The following is a 19546-nucleotide window of genomic DNA, read 5'->3' as shown; positions in this document are numbered from 1 at the left end:
ACACTACTGTACTGCAATATAATTTCCTGATGTCAAATCATAGCCTCAATGTTATGTTTATCAAACGTTAGGAATCTGAAGTTTTATTCTATTAAAATATCTGTAATGATGAATTTTTACTACAAAGCAGTTTTGTTCTTTTAACTGACAGAAGATTCAGAGCAATACAGTGAATGACTGTGGCATTCAGTGCCCATGTGTGTGTGCACTCAGTCACTCAATGTCTTCAACTCTTTGTGACCCCGTGAACTCTGCCAGGCTCCTCTCTCCATGGAATTTTCTAGGCAACAATACTGGAGTGGGTTGGGATTTCCTTCTCCAATGTTTGTATATATTAGAGGCAAATGACCACTTTAACCACTAGGACTTTAAATGTTCACTGTAATCAACAGGTCATAAATATATGTAGAAGTATCCAAATAAAAGGTGATCATCTAGACAAATCTAAATATGCTTATATTATTCTTATAATGATACTGAGATGGGAATTGATGCTATCCCCATTTTATAAGTGAGGACACTGAAAAGTTAAATGACTATTCTAAGATCACACAGCCAGTAAGTAGCAGAGCCAGATTTCAGGCCTTAGTTTTCTGGCAAGTATCAATGTGCTTAGTCACTGGCAGTAGGAGTTGGAAGGACAGTAACGTCAGCACAACTGTATTCATTAGTTGCTTAAGTGCACAGGCTTATTTTGCTATGTGCCCCTTTTTAATGAAAAATATACAGAAATAGAATTTTTTAAATTACTGTCAATGCCTATTTAGTTATGGGCACAACTGAAGTATTTTTTTTTTACTAAAATAAGATCCAACTTTTTCTTTTTTTCAAGAAAATAGAGTAAGCAAATTTATTGTTTGATTAATCAGGTTGTATGGAACTCACTGAAAAAAATACGTCTGAGTGTGTGTATATTCTATTGTAAAACCAAGTATCTTTTTTCAAAAGGCAACCCTAATTGAAAAGAGTCACTGGGGCTTCTTATATTAATTGTAAATATAACAGTTTCCGTTTGAGAATATACATCAAAGTCTTTCTCAAAGCTACCGCTTTTTAAAGTCGTTCATTCATTGACTTGTTTGCTTAGTCATTCATTTGACATTTAAAGAAAACATTTTTCTGATTATAATAGTAATGCATATTCATTACAGAAATTTGAAAAATCTATTAAAGTACAAAGAAGGGAGTGAAAATCCCCTTCTTCCTTCTTTACCCAGAGCTAATGACTATTTTGTACTTGGTGCATGTTCCTTCATAAAGATATCCTGATGTGGGTGGGCCACTTAGGCAGCCTTGCTGCTTGCCTCTCAGCAGGACTCAGCATCTGATTGTAACCCCTCAAAGAAAATCTACCTTTACAAAGTACAAGAGAAAAATAAATATTTTGCTGAAATTTTCAGGAGGAGGCAGAGGAGAACAGTGTAGCCTGCACAGAAAAACTCAATAGAGAATCTCCATTAGACATTTGGGTTCTCTGCCACGTCCCTAGATGCTATTAACTACCAACTGCCATAGTTCTTTGCTCATCTTTAGTCCCGCCACACACAGCCCAGCCTGTCCTGGGCTTCAGCCCCTCCTCTGTGCATCCTGTCACAGATCTCTCCATTCAGTAAGTAAGAACTCATCTTAACACCCTCCACGTAGCCCTAGTGGTAAAGAACCCTCCTGCTAATGCAGATGCAAGAGATGCAGGTTCCATCCCTGGGTTGGGAAGATCCCCTGGAGGAGGGCATGGCAGTCCACTCCAGTATTCTTGCCCGGAGAATCCCATGGACAGAGGAGTCAGGCAGGCTACAGTCCATAGGGTTGCACACAGTCAGACACAACTGAAGCGACTTAGCATGCTGTCATCTTTATACGCCAGCACGGGTTGGCAAGATGCATTTGTTGATATTTTTTTTCTTTATTTTTACTTATAATGGATAACTTTTTTCTTGTCTCAGATATATATGCACACACATATTATCTATGCATTTTAAGAAACTGTACCTGCCATCTTTGATTTTTCTCCCACACAATATATTTTATTCTCCTTTACAATTAAATGTTCTTTATAAGCATGGTTTTTAATAGGTCATCTATCAAAAGACTTCATTATCTGATATCTTATAATGTATTTGACCCCTACTTCACTGTTGGATATTTTGTTTGTTAACAATTTTTGCTATTACATATAACACTACAATAAACATCCCATATACCACTTTTCTTTGTGCTCATCTCTGTTTTATTAAACTCTTTAAACTTGGAATTTGAGTCAAATTGAATGAGCATTGGGAAATTGATTATAAATTGCTCTCCAGCAAAGTGTTGGCATGAAACATTCATTGAAGACATTAAATACCAGGCACTATGCTACCTACTGAGGATTCAAAAATATGTAAAATGTATTTCCTGTTATTAGAGAGCTTGTAGTTGAGTATTTGCTTTAATTAGATGGTGGCCCCTGCTATTGTCTCTGAAAAGTCTATTTGAATTTCCACTCAATGAAATCATTGAGAAGCTGCTGGCTCTGATCCTAAATTAAAAAAATATATATATATACATATATATATTATATATATATATATACACATATATATACCACTCTAATTTTTAAAGTCAAATAAACGTTCATATACAATGTTTGCCAGCATCTAAAACTATGGGCATATAAAATAGCTTTTGCTTTATCCTCCAAATTATGATTTTTAAAAATGTGTTACTTATTATGGCTTCCCTTGTAGCTCAGTCAGTAAAGAATCTGCCTGCAGTGCAGGAGACCCGGGTTCGATCCCTGAGTTGGGAAGATCCCATGGAGAAGGAAATGGCAACCCACTCCAGTATCCTTGCCTGGAAAATCTCATGGACAGTGGAGCCTGGTAGGCTGCAGTCCATGGGGTTGCAAAGAGTCGGGCATGACTGAGCGACTAACACTTACATACACATACTTTTTATTTATAGATTAAAAATTATTTTCATTTGATCTGGAAGAAGAAATCATTGTTTTGTTCATATGTATATATTATATATAAAAGCTAGCATTTTAAAACTTGGTTACAAATGAATGGACATTGATTAAACTCATGGACTTTGATGAGTCAGCCGAAATGTACTTCACATTTGTTTTCTCCTTGTATCTGGACACAGTAAACATTTACAGGCCATTTTCTTTTTTTTTTTTTTTTTTTCAAGAGTACCAGAATGCAAGGGACCAGAGAAGGGGTGGACAGAAATGCATTAACCTCTGGGAAAGCCTGAATAACAGTGATTTCCCAGATTAGTAGAAGGGTAATGTAAACTGGCAAATATTGTACAATTACATTCAACTCTATGAATAGAACTTTAAGTCAGTCCTTATCATCAACATGTTTAGGCAGAATTATGTGTTATGTGCTGTCTGTAATTGTCTCTTATAAATTCAGAGGGACAGTATTCACATTTATGGTCTGAATTTGTAGTTAAAAGAGACGTTTTTGTGCAAATAAGGCTGCTAAATAATCTAAATTACAATAGAACCCTTTGAAGACTTCACAATGCTTAAATGATGGTATGATAAGGACATCTGTAAGGCTAGGAAAGAAGATGGAGGATAGCAAAGGTGGGCCTAGCAACAGCCAAGCTTTTAGATGCCCTTCTCTTCTCCTTCCTTTGTTTCTCATTTTAGGTGACTAAGTGGTCCTGATTTTTCTAAATGTGATAGCACTTTTCTTAGGCCTGAATTGGAGATAGTTATTTTAAGAGGCTCTAAAATATCACTTGACTGTGTGGATCACAATAAACTGTGGAAAATTGTGAAAGAGATGGGAATACCAGGCCACCTGACCTGCCCCTTGAGAAATCTGTATGCAGGTCAGGAAGCAACAGTTAGAACTGGACATGGAACAACAGACTGGTTCCAAATAGGAAAAGGAGTACGTCAAGGCTGTATATTGTCACCCTGCTTATTTAACTTATATGCAGGGTACATCATGAGAAACGCTGGGCTGGAGGAAGCACAAGCTGGAATCAAGATTGCTGGGAGAAAAACCTCAGATATGCAGATGACACCACCCTTATGGCAGAAAGTGAAGAAGAACTAAAGAGCCTCTTGATGAAAGTAAAAGAGGAGAGTGAAAAAGTAGGCTTAAAGCTCAACATTCAGAAAAGTAAGATCATGGCATCCAGTCCCATCACTTCATGACAAATAGATGGGGAAACAGTGGCTGACTTTATTTTCTTGGGCTCCAAAATCACTGCAGATGGTGACTGCAGTCATGAAATTAAATGACGCTTGCTCCTTGGAAGGAAAGTTATGACCAACCTAGACAGCATATTAAAAAGCAGAGACATTACTTTGCCAACAAAGGTCTGGCTAGTCAAGGCTATAGTTTTTCCAGTGGTCATGTATGGATGTGAGAGTTGGACTGTAAAGAAAGCTGAGCACCAAAGAATTGATGCTTTTGAACTGTGGTGTTGGAGAAGACTCTTGAGAGTCCCTTGGACTGCAAGGATATCCAACCAGTCCATCCTAAAGATCAGTCCTGGGTGTTCATTGGAAGGACTGATGCTGAAGCTGAAACTCCAATACTTTGGTCACCTGATGCAAAGAACTGACTCATTTGAAAAGACCCTGATACTGGGAAAGATTGAAGGCAGGAGGAGAAGGGGACGACAGGGAATGAGGTGGTTGGATGGCATCACCGACTCAATGGACATGAGTTTTAAAGTCCAGGAGTTGGTGATGGACAGGGATGCCTGGCATGTTGCAGTTCATGAGGAAGCAAAGAGTCAGACACGACTGAGCGACTGAACTGAACTAAACTGAACTGAAGAGTCAGGATAAAGGCACATTTAATTTTAAATTTAATAGCCCCACCACTATGACACACACAATACCTTACATTTTGAAAGAACTTACTACACTCAAAAGGAAAAGAAATATATGGGTTTTGTGTGTACAGTGGCTTACACCAAATGACTATCATTTGCTCTCTGGAAATGAAATCCATCTTGGCCTTAAATTCTTATATTTCGTCACAAAGTTGAAATGCCAGTTGAAGGCATTCAGAAATTTAAAGTGACTGATTTAACAACCTTGGAGGAAGAGAGCACATCTGAAAGTTTGTCTCAGTGTTTGACTTGACCTAGCAGAGTTTCTGTGAGACTTATTTTCTAAACAGTACCCTAGCACCTTGGGCCAGCAAATGGCCTTTAAGCTTGAGAGAACAAGGTATCTCTTTTCCTCTAGTGCAAAGCTTCACTATTTCATCTTTTCAAACTCTTTTAGTGCACTCAGTGAGGAATTATATTGACAAGGGTAGAATTTATCTCCTAGAGGAGAATGCTATGCTTCTGTTAAGTGCTAATATAACATTTATGTGTTGGTACCTTAATAACAGCCCCAGCTTACCTAATGAAAGTTGAAAGCAAACAGTACTCTCTGAGATTTTATTATGACTGAAGTGACTGCAATTTGAGGCAAATTATCCCTATTTTTGTTCCCATATCAAAAACAGCGATGCTAAAGCAATTGCTACATGTTTGGTATGGAATTAGGTTCCACTCTCATTAATCTACAAGGAAGAGCATTTTTCATGTAAACAGCTCACGAGGGTCAGAGAGAAGAGCTGTTTCTGTGAAAAATGCTTGTCAATAACTTTGTGAGTGAATTTTGAAATAAAGTGCCTGTAACCTGTCATTATTCCTTCCTCTCAAAGTCGAGAGTGAGTGGATGAAAATTGAGCATGTGAATTGAAAGCAGGGTGAGTGTTATGGCCTTATCGACTTCAGGTAAAATGACTGTTTTAACTTGTTATTATTTTTCCATTCAGAGGTCAGGCAATGTACAATATTACCAGCATAGACTGCAGTGTAAGCAAATTGGTATACAAAAAGGCTATTACCCACACTCACAAAGCAAAGGAAAGTATAAGTCACTAATATCAAGTGGACTTGTGATCTCTGCAAAAACGAAACAACCAACAGTGCTTTGAAAGAGAATGGCACAAGATTTTAAGTATAACGCGCTTTGGAGACAGAAAATACAAACCTGTTTAAATAAAGATGCATATGTTTCGAAAGCATTGACCATTTTAAAAATCATATATTAATCTTAATTGTTTTGCAAAGGAATGATGGGACCTGAATACTGAGTGTTAGTACCTCAACTATATGTCACCTTAAAATTTTTTCCTGCCTAAAATCATCTTTTTAAAAAAAATCTTTATTTACTTATTTATTTTTGGCTGTGCTGGATCTTCATTGCTGCAGGGCTTTTCTCTTGTTATGGCAAGCAGGATCTACTCTCTACTTGTGGTACGCAGGATTCTCATTGCAGTGGCTTTTCTTGCTGCAGAAGGACAGGTTCTAAGGGAATGGGCTCAGTAGTTGCAGCTCCCAAGCTATGGAGCGCAGGGGCTCAGGAGCTGTGGTCCACAGGTTTAGTTGCTCCACAGCATGTGGGATCTTCCCAGATCAGGGATCGAACCCATGTTTCCTGAATTGGCAGACAGATTCCTATCCACTGAGCTACCAGAATCCCCTAAGATCACCTTAAAAGTAATAGGCTGTTGAGTTTTTGAAGTATATCTGATATATTCTTATCAAAAGAAAAATATTGCCGTGGTTTTCCTTTTCACCTAGAAAAAAAAAAAAATCAATGAGACTTCAGTACACCAAAAAACCTTTCTTTGTTTTCTAAATTTTTATTTCTAATTCTGACAAACAGTTTAAGAATAGTGTGGCTCTTTTAGGTTTGCAAGAAAACATCTTTTCTCCAAGTATTCTCAGACCCATGGAAAGAAAATGAGCAGATTGGCCTAGACATTAAAAGAGGTTATAGGATTCAGTGATTGAAACCAAATTTAGGAGGAAAAAGGATTACAATATAATTTTGAAGACATGTTCATATGCCTATTCAGCAGATTTTTCCCCAAATGTCAAAGGTTTGCATTCTTTTACTTCTAAAAAAGTTTTCCCTGCTTCAAAATAATTATGATGACCTAAGATAAATATATTGGCATTTCTTTGCTTTGTGTTTCCTCTGTCTATTTGTTTCTTTAAACAGATATTTACTAGTTGGACATTGTGACAAGCATGGTAATACAATAACCCCAAGCTCCATGGAGGCAAAGGTTTTATCTGCTTCTGTCCAGTGACATATCCTAACCACCTAAACAAGTACCTGGTACACAGCAGACACCTGACTGACATTTGTTGAATCCTGAATAGACATGATTGGGGCTTGCACAGTGAGTTTAAGAGGCTGTGAGTAGGCCAGGGAAGACTTTTCCCAGTGAAACATAGGTCTAACATTCAGGAATACTGACAGGATTAAACTAGAGAAAGTTAGAACAGAGCCTTATGTATCAGAAGAGCAGAGAATTCCAAAACTGAAGTTAGCAGCAAGAAGACCACCTGTGTTAATCCTACGTGGCTCAAGCTCCAAGTCAGGGGTAGGGCAGACAGCTGTTTGAAGTACATAGGGGCCAGACATGAAAGCCCTCAGAAACCATGCTAAGGAGTTTGATGTTAGGTCAAAAGCCACTGAATGATATTAAGCATAAAGGGGCTTTTAAAAAACCAATGAGTCTTAGAAAAAGATTACTTTGGCTGAAGTATAACAGATGGATTGAAGAAGATTGGAATTGGTGAGACCAGTTAGGTCTCAGAAATCTAAGCAACATGTAAATGACAGTGGTCTAAATTAAAATCAAAGTAAGGACACAGAAATAAATAGGTATATTTTGAGTGATTTAAGGAGTCAAAAATGACAAGACTTGTGACTGCTTCGAATGAAGTAGGGAGGAGCTACAGAAGACAGAAAAGACAAGGACAAAAAAAAAAAAGACAAGGACAAGATTCTGCTCTCCAACTTTGGGCCACAGAATGGATAAATGCCATTTCCCAAGATGAGGAAAATGTATTTGGTAGAAAGGATGGCACATTTACTTTTGGATGTGCTGAGATGTTTAAAGCATCAAGTTGTTGTATCCTTGGTTTCTGTACCGATTTGCTTTTTCCTATACTCCCAATCTAGATTTGCACAAATCCATTGCAAATGAACAAAGCAAACCTAAGGCCCTATCGTAGTAGTTATGAGCCTACTTTTCTCACAACGACACAATTTGTATTTTTCAATATAAAAATATTCTTTTTCCTCAAAAATGTCTTTTTCCAACACAAAGGAATACAAAGAGTAAACTGTTTCTAAGACTTAAGTGTAACTATCCTGAATGGTGGCTAATAAATGAAAAGCATGACACCATAAACAAAGGCACCACAAATGATCTCCTCTTCCCTTAAGGAGTTAATGTTGAGTGTTATCTGTACAGTTTTGCATTATAGTTTTATCAATAGTTTTGCATTATAGTTGTATGACATGCAGGGACTAACATTATAAGTTGAGCTGAATGTATATAGGTCCACATATGTGTTTGAATATAATACGGTTTTTAATCTTTTCTCTCTCTTGATTCCACCAAAGACATTAAAGTAAAGATTCAAAATGCATATAACAGGGCTCCTAGTTTGTATTATAATCATGGGCAAAAATTATTAATTAGGAGCTAGTAAACAAAAATATTTTATATGTCACCTGTTATTTCAACCTGTTTCCATTTATTACATAACTATTTAATTTACCAAATTCTTGCTCAAGTGTGTATATGTGAACCTAATATGGTTTCCAAATTATAGCAGATCCATTCTGATGTCAACCTCCTGATTTTTTTTTTTTATTTCTAGGAAGAACACGAATGTCACGGCAATGCCAGGGACACAGGTAGCACCCTGCTGGTAGTGGTAGTCCCCATCTTCCCAGAGATGCTGCTGTTGAGTGGCACGTCATTGCGGTGGCAGATGAGCCATCTAGAGGGAAGCATTTTGTTTGAAGAAAATATCTGGTGGTCTTCAAATTGAATGTAAAGCTATGATTTCCAGTTCTGCTTCTAGTTAATCTTTCTTCATTGCTTTAAGGTAGATGCTGCCCCCAATTTCCTCACCTGATTTAAACAGAACTCTAAAAGATCTGATGACTGTGTTTGTACAAGCAAGGAGAAGACTCTGAAGACAACTAACCCACACCACTGTGTTTTAGAATATTCTTCACAAAAAGACAGCATTAAAGCAAGTAGGTAAAATAACTGTTAGAAAGATGAAAGGAAAGTACAGACTCTGGAATCACATCATGTATGCTTGTCAGAAAGAGAATTTGAGAGAGAAAGAAAGATAAGTAACATGAGTAACATAAGTAGCATAGGAGACTACTGGACTCCCAGTCCAGCTAGTGAGGGTGAATGTAAGATGGGAAATGTGAATCCACTCTTTCCTCCATTGATCTCAGCTCTCTTATGCCTTTTGGGTGAACCTCTCACTGTCCTATAAATGATTGTAGTGTTTAAAGATACTTTTCCTTCTATATAACCCTCTTTGTTATGTTCCAAACCATACTATACACTTTAAATATTTATACATACGTATTAGTGAATAAGTTTGTGTACACAATACCATACATACTATACTTTAGGGATGACCTATGGGATTTAGGGGCTTCCCAGGTGGCACTCGAGGTAAAGAACCCCCCTGCTAGTGCAGGAGATGTAAGAGACACAGGTTTGATCCTTGAGTTGGGAAGATCCCTTGGAGGAGGGCATGGCAACCCACTCCAGTATTCTAGCCTGGATAATCCCACAGACAGAGGAGCCTGATGGGCTACAGTCCATTGGGTCGCACAGAATCAGACACAGCTGAAGCAACTTAGTACACATGCATGCATGGGATTTAGACTAACCCAATGTGAATCTGACTTCGTGATACATACAAAATGCAAGCCAAAGTCTCATTCCCAAAACCAAATCTGACTCAAAAGGAAGCCCCACTATTTATGTTCCAAAGGTATTTTACTAATATGGCTTTGATTTATCCACCTAAGAGACAGAAACTATCAACGTGCACTTGGCATATTTCACCATGTGGCTGGCTACCTCAAACAAGAGGTCTGAACCAAAAGGCACTTTATTCTCATTGAGTCATGGTCAAGAGTCAGAACTAGTATCCAACCAACTGGTTAATTTCCAATTTGGATTGCAATGGGAAGTTCTCACTCTTCCCAGGCCCATGGAAGTGCTCCCTCTTCCAGACCCATGGAAGTTTTGGTTTTCTTTGGACCAGCCTCATGTAAATGAGACTGACTGAATTTGATTCAGAGTGGTCAATCCAAATTTGATATACTATTCCTTTATTGTATTAGCTTAAATTGTGTGCAAAGCACCTCAGTGGTTTTTCAAATGCAGTTGGACCTCAGGCCTTGCTGTAGGTGAATTTGAATTCGTTATTTACAAATTGATTTGTGTTTTGAACATTTTATGGAAGTTAGCTTTTAAAATGCATTACTTCTCATATCAGATATTTCTTAAGATGAATAACTCCCTGCTCATTTATCTTCTGTTTAAGCACAAATTTTAATGTATAGAATCTGTCTAAATCAAGAAAGTTTCTAATAATCTAACTAACATCTTTTCTTCAGTCTGTTGTTGTTGTTTTTTTTTTTTTTTTTTTTTTTTTGCAGAAAAACAGAGTAAAAACAATTACATCACAGCAATCCTGTGGAATTAATATTTCTTTATAATATGGGGAAGAGAGCAAGTCACAGGTGGTTCTGATCACCATGCCAAGAGTGGTCATTTGGCTCCTTAGGGGATGGTAAGATATAGAATCCTCGTTATCTGCATTCTGAGTCCATTTCCTTTTCACTACTCCAGGGTCTGCTACAAGAAGGGGAAATAGGTGTATGGAAATTAAAGAAGTGGCTGCTTCCACATGTCATTAGAAAGCCTACAATAGCTTTGAAATTGGCTCATAAAGGGAAAAACAGAGGCTATACTAATAAATTCAGTGCCTAATGAGCATAACTAAATCTTTTTGCAGCCTTGAGATTTCCATAGTTTAATCCTTTGTGAAATAAAATGCACCATAATGGCCATCACAAGCCACCTTGGGACAACTCTAGTTTTGGAGAAATACTACATATGCCTTCATAAAAATACTTCTGGGCATCTCTCTTTGTACCTGTATGTTAGCATTTAAGGGCAGGGTTTATACATTCACATTTTATGAATATGATATGAAATATTAATCTGTATTAATTTAATAATGTAAAAGATGGTACTCTAAAGTCCCAGTATCCTATTTCCCCCTATGTAACCTGAAGCAATATTAAAAGGAAATTCAACTTGACATACTTTAATATATTTCAAACATAAGACAAAGAAAGCAATGAAAATACAGCAAAGAACAGACTCCTTTCATCAGGAAGGAAAGATCAGACACACAGTCAAGCAGAATATGATGGCTTGTTCTATAAGGACTAGTTTTAGAGGAAAAAAATTCACCTGGTTAAATGTATTTCCTTTCTGCAGCATGCCTACTTGATTGTAGACAATCCACAATATCATAATATTTTTTTAATAAATTATACTCATTTTGTTTGAACAAGAAATTTAACATATATTTAAAGAGTACAGTTCTGTGGGGGAGAGGAGCTGTGCTGAGCTATGCATTATACTAATGGCATAGGGTGCAGAATGAGTCATCACAGTTTTTATTTATTCATTCATCCTTAGATCCTTTTAAAAGTCTCCAAGGCCCTAATGACCATCATCATTATCATCAGTAAAAACTGCTTTCTGGTGAAAAGGCAATAGGCATTAAATTTAGAGGCAGCATTAAATTATCAGTAGAGAGGACTTGAAATAGTACTACATGCTTATTCCAGGATACAGTATACTGAAAGTTCATACAGTACCAGTCAGGCACTCATCTTTAAAAAGTCTGAGATTAAGATGTTCTCTTCTCCTTTATAAGACAGTGTCATTTAGCCCAGGAGAAAATAAAGTACAGGCCAGTTCCTATGCTCCAATGTCAAACAATGTAAGTCCAAAGTATGTCATAAGAAGATTCTAAATTATAAAGAAAACTTTAAGAATTATCAGTATCAAAACTTTAGTTCCTTGTAGGTATTAAATAAACACTGTCCACTGAGTGAAAAAGTCAGTAAGAAGTGTTTTGAACTAAACCTTGTTAAGTCCTTTCTGTCTCAGAGGAATTTTAAGTATTCTATCATCAGTCAGCAAAAGTAATAGAGGCTTTACTCCTCTGGGTAATCGCCAGCACTAGATTTAAAGGGTCAAATTCCACTCATCTGCTCATTTGGTGATCAACTTAGTATATCATCTAAAAACAGGGAAAGTTAGTACCTTGTGATCAATCCAGAAGGGCTTCCCAGGGGGCTCAGTGGTAAAGGACACGCCTGCCAATGCAGGAGACAGGGGTTTGATCCCTAGGTTGGGAAGATCCCCTGGAGGAGGAAATGGCAGCCCACGCCAGTATTCTTGCCTGGAAAACCCCATGGACAGAGGAGCCTGGCAGGCTACATTCCACGGGGTTGCAAAGAGTCAGACATGACTGAGCAACTGAGCACGCAGGCAAGATCAGTCCAGAGGATTGTTATGCCTGTCAGTCCCAACCACCTTCCCTTATCCATGGTTCTATCACAGTGTCAGCAGTTGATGCAGTTTAGAAAGTTATCATGGAAAGAGCAGACCAGAGAAGATGAATGCATTCCTTTGTGGAAAACTTGTTGGTAGTGTAGTGCTTTGAATTTTGAGCAAGACTATTAGAGATTATTCTCTGCTATAGATGGTCCAGTCTGTTAAACTCCCTAAGTGTTATAAAAACAAAACAACAGACATAAAGCCCTATTATGAAACAAAAGAAGTACCCTATAATATAAAATGTAACTTTAGTATACTACTGTTGACAGATTTTTCCATCTGTATGAATATGGTTCTTTTTTAATTTGGTCAACATTTTTTAATCAAGAGTGACAAGTATCTTTTTGAAAGCAACTGGGAATTTCTTCAATGCCTCAATGTCCTTTTCCATAAAATGGAAATGCTAACTAAGCTTGTCCAAACATAGGGTGCTGACAGTGATCAACTGAGGCAAGGTATGTAAAAGTGTTCTTTTTCATTGTTAAGTATTGTACCAGTGCAAACTGTTGCTGTTGTGTTTGCTGCTATCCTTCTGAGATTCCTAGAGGCTTTAAAAAGGATATAATTGGGGTTTGACTCTGTAGCACATTCTTTAATACATAGGCTTCTGTTTGTCCCTATATTTGAAAGCATAGTTTAAAGATACATTTAGTTTTATTGTTGATCTTTATAAATAAAATTTCCTAGTCCAGACGTATTACTGAAATAGAAGTCCTCAAAGGGAATTCATGTTCATTCACACTCCTAATTCTTTTAACTCCGTAGTCCTTCTAAAAAGTGGGAAATATATCCTTCCTTGATCAGAACCTTTTCTTCTATTGCCTTTTGCAAAATGCTTATTTCCCCTAAACTCCTCTTTCTCCCTGCGGAGAGTGATAAGACGTTCAACGTCCAGCACGCCCAATTTCCCTTACCAGAGCAGATTGGCCAGTGCCTTGTCCAAGGGAGCAGGCTTACAGTGGGGCCCCCCTTGGGGAAAGAGTCCTACAGTTCTGTTTTTCAGTATTCTTTTTGTTGTGATCCTTAACATGCAAAATTCAAGCATTTCCTCATTTTTCAAAAAGAACTTTGAACCAAGCATAAGGAGGGATTCTTTTGCATTCTCGCTTGTTACCGGAGCATTATTATCATCTTTCTGTGTGTGTTTTGTTGCTTATTTGTGTGACTGGGTTTTTTTGGTGCTGAAATCCAGGAATTAAATGTTATCATCTTTTTTTAACTCTATAAAATGCTAATAGGGGCCTAAATGAGATGTTGTATTTCTGTGATTAATGATTTGGGGCTGGAAAAATTATTCTTAATTATTGGTTTCCAAAGTAAAATAATGTTTTATATTGGCATCAGTTTTGATGTGTATGTTCAGAATCCAGTATGGAAGTCCTTTTAATGATGCTTTGACAGTAATTGGACTATTTTTGTTACTATAAGATCTAGAGTTATTTGAAATGAGTTATATAATAGCTAGACTTTATAGACTTACAGAATTTTACTGAACTATGGGAGTTTTTGAACAATTCAGAACTTTCTAAATCTTGTACACACTTCTGGAAGTAAAGTTGCAATTTAGGTTGTTCAAAATTTTAGACTAAGATTATCTGGCTAGGTAGACTTAGGTCTTCAAATTAATATTCACAATGACTTAACTAAACATGTCTAAGCTAATTAAAATTTTAAGCTATGTTTGCAGTTAAAATAACTTCTGAGCTCAGCATTTGTTTTATTTTACTATACCAAGAACATGGTCAAATAATCCTCAGGAGAGGTTAAATTGATGCTGGTAAATTCAATTTAATACAGAATCTACAAGTAGAGAACTGAAATTTGTAAAATGATTTGAGTTTCAATACCTGTAGTTATGAAACCTGAAGCGATAAGAAACAGAGAGCGTTTATTGTTAATGATATACCTGAGGGTTCCCCACTGATGCTACCCCCCTTGACAAATTTACATGGTTTTTAAAAAAATTATTCTCTTCAAAATTAATTTTCATTTCCTATAAGTAAATCAAAGGGTGTTTTCTGCCAGAGTGAACTGTATAAGGTGAGGTATTGTTTCAACTGCAGAAAACTCAGAACTCAAACTATTTTAGAGAGGGTACAGAGATTAATAACCCCTGCCTAGTTGCAATTTAAGTCTTAGAATAAAGCAGGGATATAACTGAGGGTTCAGTTTGTGTGGCGACTGTATGGAGGTAATCCCAGTAGTCCTAAATGCTAATCTGGAAGACATCTTATAAAGCATTTCTTTATCATACACCCTTTTACTCATCATGAAATAAAATTCATTTTTTAAGACCAGACAAGCAATATTTTACCATAAATTTTTCCTTTACCCATTTGGGTCTTTCTTCTCTAGTGTGCATCACTGTATGGTCCGGACACTCAAGTTGGCTGTTCTCTTGCTCTCTGCACGTTCCCTGCTTGACCAGGCCCTGCTTCACTCACAGGACTAGCCAATCCTCTTAATTACAAGCCTTAATTAGTAACTGCCTACCTGCTGCTCCCCGCCTTCCCTGGTTTCCCTGGTGACTAATAGCCAAGCTGAGGGCCACTTGCCCCGTAAAAGGTAGCTTCCCCTCCCGGGAGCAGTGAAGGTGCTGCTCTCCTGTTTGTCGCCTGCTGAATGCCGTGGGATATTGTTCCAGGCCCTCGGCCTCTGACGTTTTAAGACCCCCCAACAGTCTTGAGGCTGAACAACTCCAGGCCTTGCAGGCCTGTGGGGTGCAGCCCAATGACTGGCAAGCCAGCTATGAGGCCGAGGGAACTCGGTGAGTGCCAAGTGGTCAGGAAATAAGGATGGGAAACAATTACAGACACAGGCTTTAGGGGTTTTAACTCAGGCACAGGTTTATGAATCGGACGTGGCCTGTAACCCAGAAGGGTTTGGCTGGGGCCTGTGACAACAGCAAGATAATAAGAGTACCCTTGGACTTCTGGTCCCACTTAGGGAAGCAGGCAGAGCAACAATACACTGTGATGGAACAACAGCTATACACATCTACGATGAGTTACAACAGATGGAGGACCTTATAAAAGGCCCACCTGAGTCATGAAGCAAGGCAAAAGAGTATGCAACGTCTGGGAACCCTGTGGATGTGAGTAGCAACCGTGGAACTGAATTTACTGGCCAGGAAGTTTGGAATGATCCGATAAAAATGACAAACGCTGGCATTTCCACCTGCCTTACCACCCTACTGCTGCCAGGCTAACGGAAAGGATAAATGGACTACTTGACAACAATTGAGGTGGAAACCTGCCCTCTCAGCTGCGCATCAGAAGGCTAGCTCATGTCCTGGGAGCCAGAACTGAACACCCCAGTGCCTACACCGTGTTCACCCAGAGGCAACACCATCCAAGTTCAGCTGTTGACCACCAAAAGACTGTTGCCAACTCTCGGACAGGACAGTAACTCACTTTTGCCCTGACTGCAGGATCTACACCCAGAGGAGCTCACTATAACATAGCCCTGGGACAGGTAAGTCCCCTGTGTTTCAGCTTGGCCTCCCCATGAGGTTAGGATTGTAACGGGACCTCACCTGTCTTTTCCCCAGCCCTACCTAAGACTACTGAGGCCCCCCTACTGGAGAAAGGCACCATTATATTAATCTTGTGGTCAGTCGTTACACTGCCTCAGCCCTGTATTTGGCCCTGGCTGTGGGGAATGAGGGTGGACAGGCAGGATGGTGCTGCAGGCCAGGACAAAAACCCCAGGCAGGGCTGGTATTATCTCAGGGTGCTGTTACTGCTTGTATTTTGCTTAATAGTCATGATCTTCTCGTACTGTCCCTCTTAAACATCTTGCCTGTAGTCCATAGTCTGAGCAAAGGGAATCTGTTCGTGGACTGGGAGACAACAGTGACTTCACTGAAGAATGAATCTGATTGCTAGGTTGACAGTGAGATGCCATTGTCACCTTCCTCTGGACTTGTGTGAAAAATTGACTTGATGCTCTTTAGCTATTGGTGTCTGTAGTGCATTTGTGGTATTTGGTTTCTGGGTACCTCTACATACGTAACTACGGCAGAAAAGGGGAGGACCAAGATTGTAAGAGTCAGGAAGGGTAAGTAGGGGTGGAGTGTACGGTCACTCCATTCAAGCTGGCTGTTCTTTTGCTCTCCGTGCATCCCCTGCTTGGCCAGGCCCTGAGTCACTCACATGACTATCCAAACCTAGTAATCATAGGGCTTAACTAGTAACTGCCTATGTGCTTGCCCTCTGCCCCAGACACTGGCTTCACTGGTAACTCATGAGACTACCAGAGGTCAATTTCCCCTATAAATGGAAGCCTCCTAGATGTCTCTCTAGGATTTTTACCTCTGACATGGACAGGAAATCTTAAACTGTCAATGTCTCCATCACTGTCTCCGGGCTCTTTTTTGGATTTGAGTCTGGGCAACTGCAAGGCTCCCACACCTGCAGTGGACAGACCAACAGTTGTACATCTGATTATGCATTAACCAGGCCTCACAATGGCAGAAATATCTGCTCAACTGTAAAGATCAATTTTTTTTTTCTGGCACTAGCAATATAACTTCACAGAAGGTAGCATTCCTTTCTCAATCTTGCAAAGGGTCGAGATGACCTACCACTCACTTTTGTACATGCAGAACTTTATGTACAATGCTAATATGTCATTTCCTGTAAAGACACTAATTGTTGTGTAACAGACTGGGTCAGACAACCTGGAGAAATACTGAGCTGTACCTAATGGAGGTTCTTAGCTTAAACACTTACTTACGATCTTATCAATATTACTAGCTGTATTACTTGTATTTTGCCCATTTTACAAAATTATTGTTTCTTGCATTACCAAATGTGTGACTGAACCTCAGGTAAAAATGGAGACTAGCAACTTCAAACGACTGCCCAAATATATAGTTCTATAAGATCAGTGATGATAGGAGTGTAACTCTAGATACGGGAAGAAGCAACAAGAGAGAACTATTTCCTGGACCATAATAGACTAGTGAAACAGGTGGTCCAGAGACTTTGGACTACTGTTAACAGAACCTAGTCCTGTAATAGCCCATTGAGTAGCTTGTCAATGAAACTGTCCCCTGACTTGGGAATAGCATTCCTAGTGCTATGGGGCCAGTTGGTCATCATGAAATGCCTTGCAAATCTTGGCCAAAATTAAGTCCAAAAGAGGAGGGAATTCTAACATAATGTTGCTCACCATCCAGTTCCACAAGAATCATCATTGGCCACAGCAGTTGCTGACTTACAGTACACCCTCAAAGGAATTCAGTGTGAAGATCAGTATGAGGCATCTGTCTTCTGGGGAAATGGCAAAACTGGCCCTTAGGTAGTTAGGTATTTTCAGGAGAAAATTTTATGAACCCAGTTTCTTGTATCTTCCCATACATAGAAAAGCACTAAACATTAACTAAAATGCCTGTCCTTCATAAATAGCAGCACGCTTTTACCAACATGTCTGCTTAGTTGCACGTACTCTTTCACCAGAATCTCATATACATTGCCCTCCCCACTTACCTCTTCAGAAAAGTTCTCAGAGCTTTCTAAACACTGTCTCCTGGATTATAATCCTCAGATTGGCTTCATCAACCCTCACAATTGGGATGGGCCTCACTTAGGAGAAAATGTTATGTATGTAAACTTAGCAAACTGGTAAGTTTGGAGGGAGCGAACAGGTAAATTTATTCCATTATAAAGTAGGCAGGGTCAAGCTCTTTTCTAGAAAATTTATTGTAACATTGTTTAAGTAGCAAACACTTAAGGTAATATTAGTATAGAATCAATTTTGCAAAAATTCCACTTAATTCAATTTCCCCAAGGTGACAGCCCATAAGACCAAAGCCTAGGGTGGTGATGGTTAGAGAGTGAACATTTTGTATTAAGAGGATATCTTTCAAAAGTTAACATATATGGTTGGTATTTTTAACTCTTAAACTGACAATATACCTCATCATCTCAGCCAAAGCCAAAGGATAACTATAAGGCATGGAGTGAGAATATTGAATATGACCCTTCTAAAACCTGGCTTTTCTCCCCACCCACACACACAAAAAAACCTCACTACATTATGACTGAAAACAGTATAGACGATGAACCTCTTTTTAATACTAGACTGTTAAGATGAATGCATTTAATATATTAAGACTGGGAAACCATTGCTGACTGCATCGAGGAGGAAATTTCACAGCTGACTCCTAGTTTTTTGTTAAGAAAGCAATGATCTTGGCAAGTTTCATAGTTCAGGCATCCGAACTCTGCTGCTGTTCCAAAAAATAAAAATAAATAATAACTAGTTAAATTAGTGTTTTGGGAAATGGATTAGAGTGTAATGTATGCAAGCAATTAAGCAACACGGACTTGATTCACTGTGATGTCTAAAGTGGCATTTTAAAAAATGAAAGTAGCTAAATTTGGCCCTGATAAAATATATAGCAGCAGTGGGTTAGGAATTTTGCAGTTTTGCCCAAAGAGTCCAATCAAACAACCCATATATTAGGTGGCTGTTAACATGCTGGCAGCTGAATTTTTTACATCAGTTTCCAAGGTTGCACAGTAATTACATCTACTGTGAGTCATTTTTGCAGCATATTTTATAAAACTTTTACAGGTTTGCTGGGAAGGGATTATTCAAAGTCACCTTTTATAGATTCTGCCATGAATATTAGACAGTTCTTTGAAAATGTTAGTGTTTACCACTTCCATTGCTTCTGGTTTAAGCCTAGTTGGCATTTGAAAGTTTATGTATGAGTGGAGCTTCCTTTTCTGTGTAGACCTGCTGTTCCCTAGCATTGCTAGTTTATGTTCCCACTGAGCTGCTGCCAGGATAAAATAAATCCAGTTGCCTTTTGCTGCTCAAGGCCAACCTAGCAACCATGGAAAGAATTAGTTGCTCTGAGCACTTGTCCTTGGATGTCATTGGAAGGTAGCAATGTGCAGTTTCATGGTCAATGCAGTCCACAGACAGTGTGCTCATTTGAACGGCTGACTAATTTAGATTTAATATTTTGGTCCTTGCTTTTTATTCTTATTCTCAATTATATCCAGCCAGTGCCCAGAGAT

The sequence above is a fragment of the Muntiacus reevesi genome, chromosome 7, assembly GCF_963930625.1.
Source record: "Muntiacus reevesi chromosome 7, mMunRee1.1, whole genome shotgun sequence".
Classification (NCBI taxonomy): domain Eukaryota; kingdom Metazoa; phylum Chordata; class Mammalia; order Artiodactyla; family Cervidae; genus Muntiacus; species Muntiacus reevesi.
This window is presented reverse-complemented; position numbering follows the sequence as displayed.